Raw genomic sequence first — 10350 nt, forward strand, 5'->3', positions numbered from 1 at the left:
TATTCCCACTCTGCCTCGTGCTAATCAGCCACTGCTTTATCCATGCTAGAATCTTTTCTGTAATACCATGTTAAGCAGCCTCATGTGTGGCACCTTGTCAAAGGACTTCTGAAAATCCAAGTACAGAAATCAACTACTTCTCCTTTGTCTATCCCGCTTGTTATTTCTTCAAAGACTTCCAACAGATTTGTCAGGCAAGGTTGTTCCTTGAGGAAATCATGTTGACTACGGCCTATTTTATCACGTGCCTCCAAGTACCCTTAGACCTCATCCTTAATAATTGACTCCAACATCTTCCTAACCACTGAAGTCAGACTAACTCGCCTGTAGTTTCCTTTCTTCTGCCTCTCTCCCTTCTTGAAGAGTGGAGTAACATTTGCAATTTTCCAGTCTTCCAGAACCATTTCAGAATCTCGTGATTCTTGAAAGATCATTACTAATGCCTCGACGATCTCGTCAGTCACCTCTTTTAGAATTCTGGGGTGTACACCATCTGGTCCAGGTGATTCATCTACCTTCAAGCCTTTCAGTTTCCCAATAACCTTCTCTCTACTTATGGCATCTTTACACACTTCATGCCCCCTGAAACCTGGAACTTCCAGCATACCTGCTAGTGTCTTCCACAGTGATGCAAAATACTTATTTAGTTCGTCTGCCATTTTGTTGTCCTTCATTACTATCTCTCCAGCATTGTTTTCCAGTGCCCAATATACACCCTCACCTTTTTCACACTTTATGCATCTGAAGAAACGTTTGGTATCCTCTATAATATTATTGGCTAGTTTATTCCATCTTTACTTTTTTAAATGACTTTTTTAGTTGCTTCCATTGGTTTTTAACTTCCCACTAATTTTTGATCTATTATATGCCCTCTCTTTGCCTTTTATATTGGCTTTGACTTGTTAGCCATGGTTGTGTCATCTTTCATTTAGAATGCCTCTTCCTCTTTGGGATGTACTTATCCTGTGCCTTCCGAATTGCTTCCAGAAATTTTAGCCATTGGTGCTCTGCCGTCATCCCTGCCAGTGGTTTTTTTCCCAATCAGTTCTGGGCATCTCCTCTCTCATGCCTCTGTAATTCCCGTTACTCCGATGTAATACTGATAAATCTGACTTTACCTTCTCCTTCTCAAATTTCAGGGTGAATTTGATGATGTTATTATCACTCGTCCCAAAGGGTTCTTTTACCTGAAGCTCTCCAATTAATTCTGGTTCATTGCCCAACACCAGTCCAGAATAGCTGATCATCTCGTGGGCTCAACCATGAGCTGCTCTAAAAAGCCATCTTGTAAGCACGCTGGAAATTCCCTGTTCTGTAATCCAGCACCAACCTGATTTTCTCAATCTACCTGTATATTGAAGCCTCCCATGACTATTGTAATATTGCCCTTGTGGCATGCATTTTCTATCTCCAATTGTAATTTGTAGGCTACATCCTTATAACTCTCATCATGGTCTTTTTTACCCTTGCAGTTCCTTTGCTCTGTCCACAATGATTCAACACCTCCTGGCCCAATGTCACCTCTTTCTAATGATTTGATTTCATTTTTTTTTTTTTACGCCCTCTGCCTTCCTGCCTATCCTTTCGATACAATGTGTATCCATGGACATAAGGCTGCCAGCTATAATCTTTCAGCCATGATTCAGTGATGTCTACCAGGGGTGATTGATAAGTTCGTGGCCTAAGGTAGAAGGAGATGAGTTATTAAGTTCAAACTTTCTGCATTTTCACTCAAAGAGTTGATCTGCATGTGCATGTAACAAGAGCTGTATAACTCATCTCCTTCTACTGTAGGCCACAAACTTATCAATCACCCCTGCTGTGGACCACCTGGAGGTCCAAGGTGCTCTCGTTACATGCACGTGCAGTTCAACTCTTTAAGTGATAATGCAGAAAGTTTGAAGTTAATAACTCATCTCCTTCTACCACGAACTTATCAATCACCCTTGCTGTGGACCACTTCTACAAAGAAAGGATCCGTATGCTCCATGACCGCTGGACTAAGTGTGTACATGTAGGAGGAGACTATGTTGAAAAATAAATGTGCTAGGTTTTCCAAAATTGACTCCTTCTACCTTAGGCCACAAACTTATCAATCACCTCTCGTACAACATCATACCTACCAATCTGCAACTGTGTTGCAAGTTCATCTACCTTATTCCATATTCTGCGCACTTTCAGATACAACTCCTTCAGTCCTGTACTTACCCTTTTCGATTTTGTCGTAGCTTGCTCAGTCTTTTATTTGTCTTTGTCTGAGGTCTTATCAATATCTGCCTCCTCAACCACTCCACTAACTGTTCTGGCACTCTGGTTCCCATCCACTTGGTATTCTAGTTTAAAACCCGCTGTGCAGCATCTTCCCGCTAGGATATTAGTCCTCCTCCAGTTCAGGTGCAAACCATCCCTTCTCTACAGGTCCCACCTTCCCTGGAAGAGAGCCCAATGATCCAAAAATCATATGCCCTCCTACACCAAATCCTTAGCCATGTATTAAACTGTGTAATCTTCCTAGTTCTAGCTTCACTAGCACATGGCACGGGTAGAAACCCTGCGATCTCAACCCTGGAGGTCTGGACCTTTAACTTAGCATCTAATTTACTGAACTCCCTATGCAGAACCTTGTCACTCATCCCACCCATTTCATTGGTATCTAAATGACCACGACTTCTGACTGTTCACCTTCTCACATAAGAATGCTGAGGACTTGATCCAAGATATCCCAGATCCTGGCATCAGAGAGGCAACATACCATCAGGGAATCTCATTCTTGCCCACTGTACTTCTTGTCCGTTCCGCTAACTAATGAATCCTCTATCACCATAGTGTGCTTCTTCTACCCTCTTCCCTTCTGAGCCACAAATGCAGACTCAGTGCCAGAGACCTGGCCACTGTGACTTCCCTCTGTTAGGTCTTTCCCCCGACAGTATCCAAAATGATATACCTGTTGTTGAAGGGGATGGCCACAGGGTTACTCTGCACTGGCTCCTTAATCCCTTTCCTCTTCCTGACTGTTACTCAGTTTCCTGTGTCCTGTACCTTGGGTGTAACTACCTCTCTATATATCCTATCTATCACCCCCTCAGCCTCCTGAATGATCCAGATTTCATCCAGTTCCAGCTCCAACTCCTTAATGAGGTTTGTTAGAACCTCGCAGCTGTAGTAGTCAGGGTTACTGGAGGTTTCCCTGCCTTCCCACATCCCGCTAGAGGAGCATTCCATTATCCTGCCTGACATCTCTGCTGTCTGAGATGAGAAGGTATAAAGAAGTGAAGGAAAAAAGATGAGTTTCTCTTTCCTTTGCTTTCTCTGAATGAGGCCTCTCTTCGTGGAAGCCTCAAAGAGCTAAAGCCTTATGATCACCACTCTGACTATGCCCACTCAGACAACAGCTGCTGCGCTTGCCCCTACCTTCCCAAATGCTGATTGGTTGATGGTCAAAGCTCTGTTATGCTGCCACAAACCATTCCTGCCTTTTATCCTTGGGCGGTAGAACTGTTTGAAATCCCCTCCTCTCCAAATATCCAATGTCTGGATTGGCCACTGGGCAAAACTCTGAATAGTATGCAAGACAAACTTTTCACTGTGTCTTGGTACATGTGATGATAATAAACCAATACCAATACAATACTAATGAAAGGGTGTTGGTTTTGTCCAGGCTAAGTTTGAAGCATTTGGACAGGTGAAGAAACTTTTTGGGTTAATTTGCCACTCAAGCGGTTCCAGGCTTTCTAGAGGTTCTGATTGTGGCATGTAAGTTAGTAAGGAGGAACTAACTTTGTGTCATTTAGTCTTGGGCCAGGACAGAAATTCCTTTTGTTGCATTTGCATCTGTTGCTTTCAGAGTTGGAGTGCATCTCTGGTGACCACTAATGCTAGTTCTGCTTTAAAGTTAGTCATAGGATCATGAGACCTCTACTTATCCCACAAGAGGATGCCAGAATTGCTCGTTCTTGATGGTGAAACTAACCAAATAAAATAGACACTTGCAGGCGAATAGGCTTATTTTTGGAAAGGCATTTACACCTGCACTGGCAGAAAGCTATGGACCAGGTGCTGCAAAAATTGTCCAGACATCCAGTGTCACCTGGATCACATCGTTGTTACCAGTGAAGATGACAAGGAACATCTCCAAAACCTTGAGACAGTGTTAAAAAGATTAGAAGATTCTGTGATCAGAGCACAATACAGCAAGTGTGAATTCTTCAAACCAAGCATCATTTACCGTGGTTACATCATTGGGTGCACAAGATTTACACAAATGTGCTGAGAAAACTCAGGCAGTGGTGGATGCCCAATGGCCAAAGGATGTATCAGAGATACAGTCCTTTTCAGGATTTGTCACTTACTATAACCTGGCTACTGTGCTTCACCTCTACAGATTAGGAAAAATGGCAATGTACAAAGCAGTGTGAGGTGATTTTGCAAAAGGCAAATGAAATGGTGATTTCAGACACTTTACCCTCACACTATGATCCACATCATCCAGTGACGCTTGCCTCTGACGCCTCGCTCTATCGTAGAGGTGCGGTCATGTCACATGCTATGAGTGAGGGAAGTGAAGACCCCATAGCCTCTCTATTATATTCCCTTACCACTGCAGAAAAAAAAAATACACACAGATTGACATAGAGGCCTTGAGTCTGGTTTAGAGTCTAAAATATTTCATAGAACATAGAAGGGTACAGCACAGGAACAGGCCATTCAGCCCATAACACTAATCCCTCCTACCTGCACCATGTCCTACCCCCTCTCACCTTTAATATAGGTCCTCTGGTATTAGACATTTCAGCCCTGGGAAACAGACACTCCCTGTCCACTCTGTCTGTGCCTCACATGATCTTGTAAGCCACTATCAGCATTCCCCTCTGCCTCCAGAGCTCCAGAGAAAACAACCCAAGTTTATCCAGCCTCTTGTGATAGCACATGGCCTCTAAACCAGGCAGCTTCCTGGTAATCCTCTTCTTCACCGTCTCCAAAGACTCAACATCCTTTCTTTATTTGGGCAACCAGAACTGTATGCAATATTTCACATGTGGCCAAACCAGAGTTTTATAAAATTACAACGTAACCTCTTGACCTTTGAGTTCAATGTCTGGATTAATAAAAGCAAGCATTCTAAAAGCCTTTTTAACCACCTTATCGACCTGGGTAGCCACTTTCAAAGAGCTATGAACTTGGATCCCAAGATCTCTCTGCTCAGCAACACTGGTAAGGATCTTGCCCTGAACAGTGCAAGTACTGTCTCCTTGCATTTGGCCTACCAAGGTACAACACCTCACATTTATCTGCGTTAAACTCCATCGGCAATATCTGCAACGGAGCTATATTGAGCAGTACTCTTTGCCAGTCTTCTACACTATCCACAACTCCACCAATTTTGTTATCGCCCACAAACTTACTAACCCACCTATTTACATTTTCATCCAGATCATTTATATACATCACAAACAGCAGAGGTCCAAGTACAGATCCCTGTGGAACACCACTAATTACAGACCTCCAGCTCGAATAAGTCCCTTCAACCACAACCCTCTGTCTTCTATGCGCAAATCAGTTCTGAATCCAAGCAGCCAATTTGCCGTGGATCCCATGCATCTTAATCATCTGAAATAGCTTCCCATGAGGGCCTTGTCAATAGCCTTAATAAAAATCTAAACAACAGGAGTTCTGCAGATGCTGGAAATTCAAGCAACACATATCAGAGTTGCTGGTGAACACAGCAGGCCAGGAAGCATCTGTAGGAAGAGGTGCAGTCGACGTTTCAGGCCGAGACCCTTCGTCAGGACTAACTGAAGGAAGAGTGAGTAAGGGATTTGAAAGTTGGAGGGGGAGGGGGAGGGGGAGATCCAAAATGATAGGAGAAGACAGGAGGGGGAGGGATAGAGCCAAGAGCTGGACAGGTGATAGGCAAAAGGGGATACGAGAGGATCATGGGACAGGAGGTCCAGGAAGAAAGGGGGGGGGGGGGGGGAGAGACCCAGAGGATGGGCAAGAGGTATATTCAGAGGGACGGAGGGAGAAAAAGGAAAGTCAGAGAAAGAATGTGTGCATAAAAATAAGTAACAGATGGGGTACGAGGGGGAGGTGGGGCCTTAGCGGAAGTTAGAGAAGTCGATGTTCATGCCATCAGGTTGGAGGCTACCCAGACGGAATATAAGGTGTTGTTCCTCCAACCTGAGTGTGGCTTCATCTTTACAGTAGAGGAGGCCGTGGATAGACATGTCAGAATGGGAATGGGATGTGGAATTAAAATGTGTGGCCACTGGGAGATCCTGCTTTCTCTGGCAGACAGAGCGTAGATGTTCAGCAAAGCGGTCTCCCAGTCTGCGTCGGGTCTCGCCAATATATAAAAGGCCACATCGGGAGCACCGGACGCAGTGTATCACCCCAGTCGACTCACAGGTGAAGTGTTGCCTCACCTGGAAGGACTGTTTGGGGCCCTGAATGGTGGTAAGGGAGGAAGTGTAAGGGCATGTGTAGCACTTGTTCCGCTTACACGGATAAGTGCCAGGAGGGAGATCAGTGGGGAGGGATGGGGGGGACGAATAGACAAGGGAGTTGCGTAGGGAGCGATCCCCGCGGAATGCAGAGAGAGGGGGGTAGGGAAAGATGTGCTTAGTGGTGGGATCCCGTTGGAGGTGGCGGAAGTTACGGAGAATAATATGTTGGACCCGGAGGCTGGTGGGGTGGTAGGTGAGGACCAGGGGAACCCTATTCCTAGTGGGGTGGCGGGAGGATGGAGTGAGAGCAGATGTATGTGAAATGGAGGAGATGCGTTTAAGAGCAGAGTTGATAGTGGAGGAAGGGAAGCCCCTTTCTTTAAAAAAGGAAGACATCTCCCTCGTCCCTCGGCCCGAAACGTCGACTGCACCTCTTCCTAGAGATGCTGCCTGGCCTGCTGCGTTCACCAGCAACTCTGATGTGTGTTGCTTAATAAAAATCTATGTAGGCAACATCCACTACCCCACCCTCATCAATCTCTCTCATTGCCTTGTCAAAAAACTCAATCAAATTGGTAAGGTATAACCTGCCATGCACAAAGCTATGCTGGCTCTCCCTGTTTGGCTATGGGTTTGTAAATTCTCATATACCCTTCCCCAAGAATTTTCTCCAGCAAGTTTCCTACAACTGACGTGAGACTCACCAGCCTGTAGTTCCCAGATTTTCCCTAGTTCCCTTCTTAAATAGATGGACAACAATAGTCAGAGTACTTGAATGATAGAGAGTTTACCCCCAAAACTGATCATCAACTACTAGTATCCATCTTCAATCCACAGAACAGTGTTCCACTAAGAGCAGCAGCATTAGTGCAGAGATAGGCTCTGTTTCTTGGAGTACACAATTACAACTCCAAATTTAAGAGGATGAATATTCAAGGAAACGCTGATGGATTGTCCAGTTTACTATTGGAAAAGGAAACACACGAAAAATTTACAAAAGAGGACACTCCCCTTGACATATTCTCCCTAATGCAATTTGGAAATCTCTCTATTTCAGCAGAGAAGATCCAAAGGGAAACCTATTTAAGATACTATTTAAGATACATATATAATTACTGTAATTCATTTTTTCTTCTATATTTTATCATGTATTACATTGTCCCACTGGTGCAAAGTTAACAAATTTCACAAGATGTGCTGGACATATTGAATCTGATTCTGATTAGTTGATATGCTGTACATAGACTAATTGTATGTACATAAAGTGACGATTGGTGTAGGAGTATCTTTATACTTCATTGTTGCCAAACAATTGGTACTAGAATGTACAGTCATCACAGTGATATTTTATTCTGCGCTTCACACTCCCTGGATTACAAATATTAAAAATAGTTAGAATTAGTAAAGATTAAAAATTTAAATTATAAATCATAAATAGAAAATAGAATAATGGGAAGTAAAGTAGTGCAAAAAAACCGAGAGGCAGGTCTGGATATTTGGAGGGTACGGTGATTATCCCCTTCTATTTCCCCAAATGTTCACCAACACTAACAGATGCATACTAATTTTTTTTCAGTCTGTTGGATTCTTTCCTTCTTGACTGTTACAACAGTTTTCCCATTTTTTTCAGTCTGTTGGATTCTTTCCTCCTTGACTGTTACAACAGTTTTCCCATTTTTTTTAGCATCTTGATTAAGTTCTAGAATGAACCTACGCCTAGGGTATTGTAGATTGCTGAAATTGTTCACATTATGCACTGTGGTCATAGTCCATAGTATGTTCTAGGGAGAAATCAATAGGGTTTGAGACTTAGTGGACATTGAAAGATATGAGAATTGTGAGCAGCTAACAGAAATGAATAGATTTGAGGGACCAACTCAGCATTTGTTTGTCTCTATTTGTTATTTTATTTCTGGCAAAATAAACTCAAAGGGCCAAATTCTTCGCATAACTATGCAGGACTGGAGATAAAAAAGATTTGTTTCCTAGGTAACACTGAACATTATCTGCCGCAGATTAGCCATAACGGAAGAAAGTCACAAAGTAAAGTTAAAATAATGCTAAAATTTTATTTCCCCTCATGACCGTCTGCTCATTTTTGATATTCATGTTTAACTACCAGGCCATTTGGTGCCCAAGAAGAGAGTGGTGACCTGCTTCAATGACTATCGCCCAGTAGCACTCACATCCACAGTGAGGAAGTATTTTGAGAGGTTGCTGGCAAAAAATAACTCCTGCTTGAGAAGTGACTTGGATCTGCTCCAGTTTGCCCACCAGGTCCACAGCAGATGCCATTTCATTGGCTCTACATTCAATCCTGGAACTTCTGGACAGCAAAGACGTATACATCAGGATGCTCTTTATCAACTACAGCTCAGCATTCAGTACCATAATCCCTTCGTTACTAATCAATAAGCTCCAAGACCTTGGCTTCAACACCTCCTTGTGCAATTGGACCCTGGATTTCCTTACTTGCCGACACCAGTCAGTTTGAATAGGTAACAACATCTCCTCCACAATCTCCATCAGCACAGCTGCACAATAAGACTGTGCTTAGTCCCCTGCTCTACTCACTTTACACTTATAAAAGTGGGGCTAAGCACAGCTCCAATGCCATATTCAAGCTTGCTGATGGCAACACTGTCATATGTCGAAGATCTAAGATGGTGATGAATCAGCACATAGGAGGGAGATTGCAAATCTGGATGAGTGGTGTCATAACACCAACCTCTCACTCAACGTTATAAAGACCAAGGAGCTGATTGTAGACTCAGGAGAAGGAAACCATAGATCCATGAGCCAATCCTCATCGGAGGTAGAGAATGTCAGTAACTTTAAATTCCTCAGTGTTATTATTTTGGAGGACCAGTCCTAGGCCCAGCACACAAATGCAATTACAAAGAAAGCACAGCAGCGTCTGTACTTCCTTAGGAGTTTGCAGAGGTGCAGCAGGATATCTAAAACTTTGACAGACTTCTATCGGTGTAGAGTGTATATTGATCGGCTGCATCACAACCTGGTATGGAAACACCAATGCCCTTGAACAGAAAAGTAGTGAATGTGGTCCAGTCCATCAGAAGTAAAACCCTCCCCACCATTGAGCACATCTACATGAAACACTGCTGCATGAAAGCAGCTTCCATCATTAGCTAGCCCCACTACCCAGGGCATGCTCTCCTCTGGCTGCTGCCATCAGAAAGCAGGTACAGTAGCCTCAGGACTCGCACCACCAGGTTCAGGAAACAGTTACTACCCCTCAACCACCCGGCTCTTGAATCGAAGGGAATAACTTCACTCTACTTCACTTGCCTATCATTGAAATGTTCCCTCAACCAATGGACTCACTTTCAAGGTCTCTTCATCTCATGTTTTCGTATTTATTGTTTATTTATTTATTACTATTATTTCTTCCTTTTATATTTGCAAGGTTTGATGTTTTCTGGTTGAATGCCCTATTTGTGGCGGAGGGGGGATGTTTGTCATTGATTCTGTGATGGTTATTCTACAGATTTATTGAGCATGCCCACAAGAAAATGAATTTTAGGGTTGTATATGGTGACATATAGGTACTTTTATAATATAATTTACTCTGAACTTTGAACATTAGACAGTGGATTGAGTTGAAGAGCTGTGAGGTAATGCTGCAGCTCTTTAAAACTGTGGACAGACCGCAAGTGGAATATTGGGCTCAGTTCCAGTCACCTCATTACAGGTAGGATGTGAAAGCTTTAGACAAGGTGCAAAGGAGATTTATCAGGATGCCGCCTGGATTAGAGATCATGTCTTATGATGAAATGTTGAGCAAGGTAGGGCTTTCCTCTTTGGAGTGAAGGAGGATGAGAGGTGACTTGATAGATGTGTACAAGATGATAAGAGGCATAGATCCCGTGGATAGGCAATACTATTT

This window comes from Mobula birostris, chromosome 6, assembly GCF_030028105.1.
Source record: "Mobula birostris isolate sMobBir1 chromosome 6, sMobBir1.hap1, whole genome shotgun sequence".
NCBI classification, from domain to species: Eukaryota; Metazoa; Chordata; class Chondrichthyes; order Myliobatiformes; family Myliobatidae; genus Mobula; species Mobula birostris.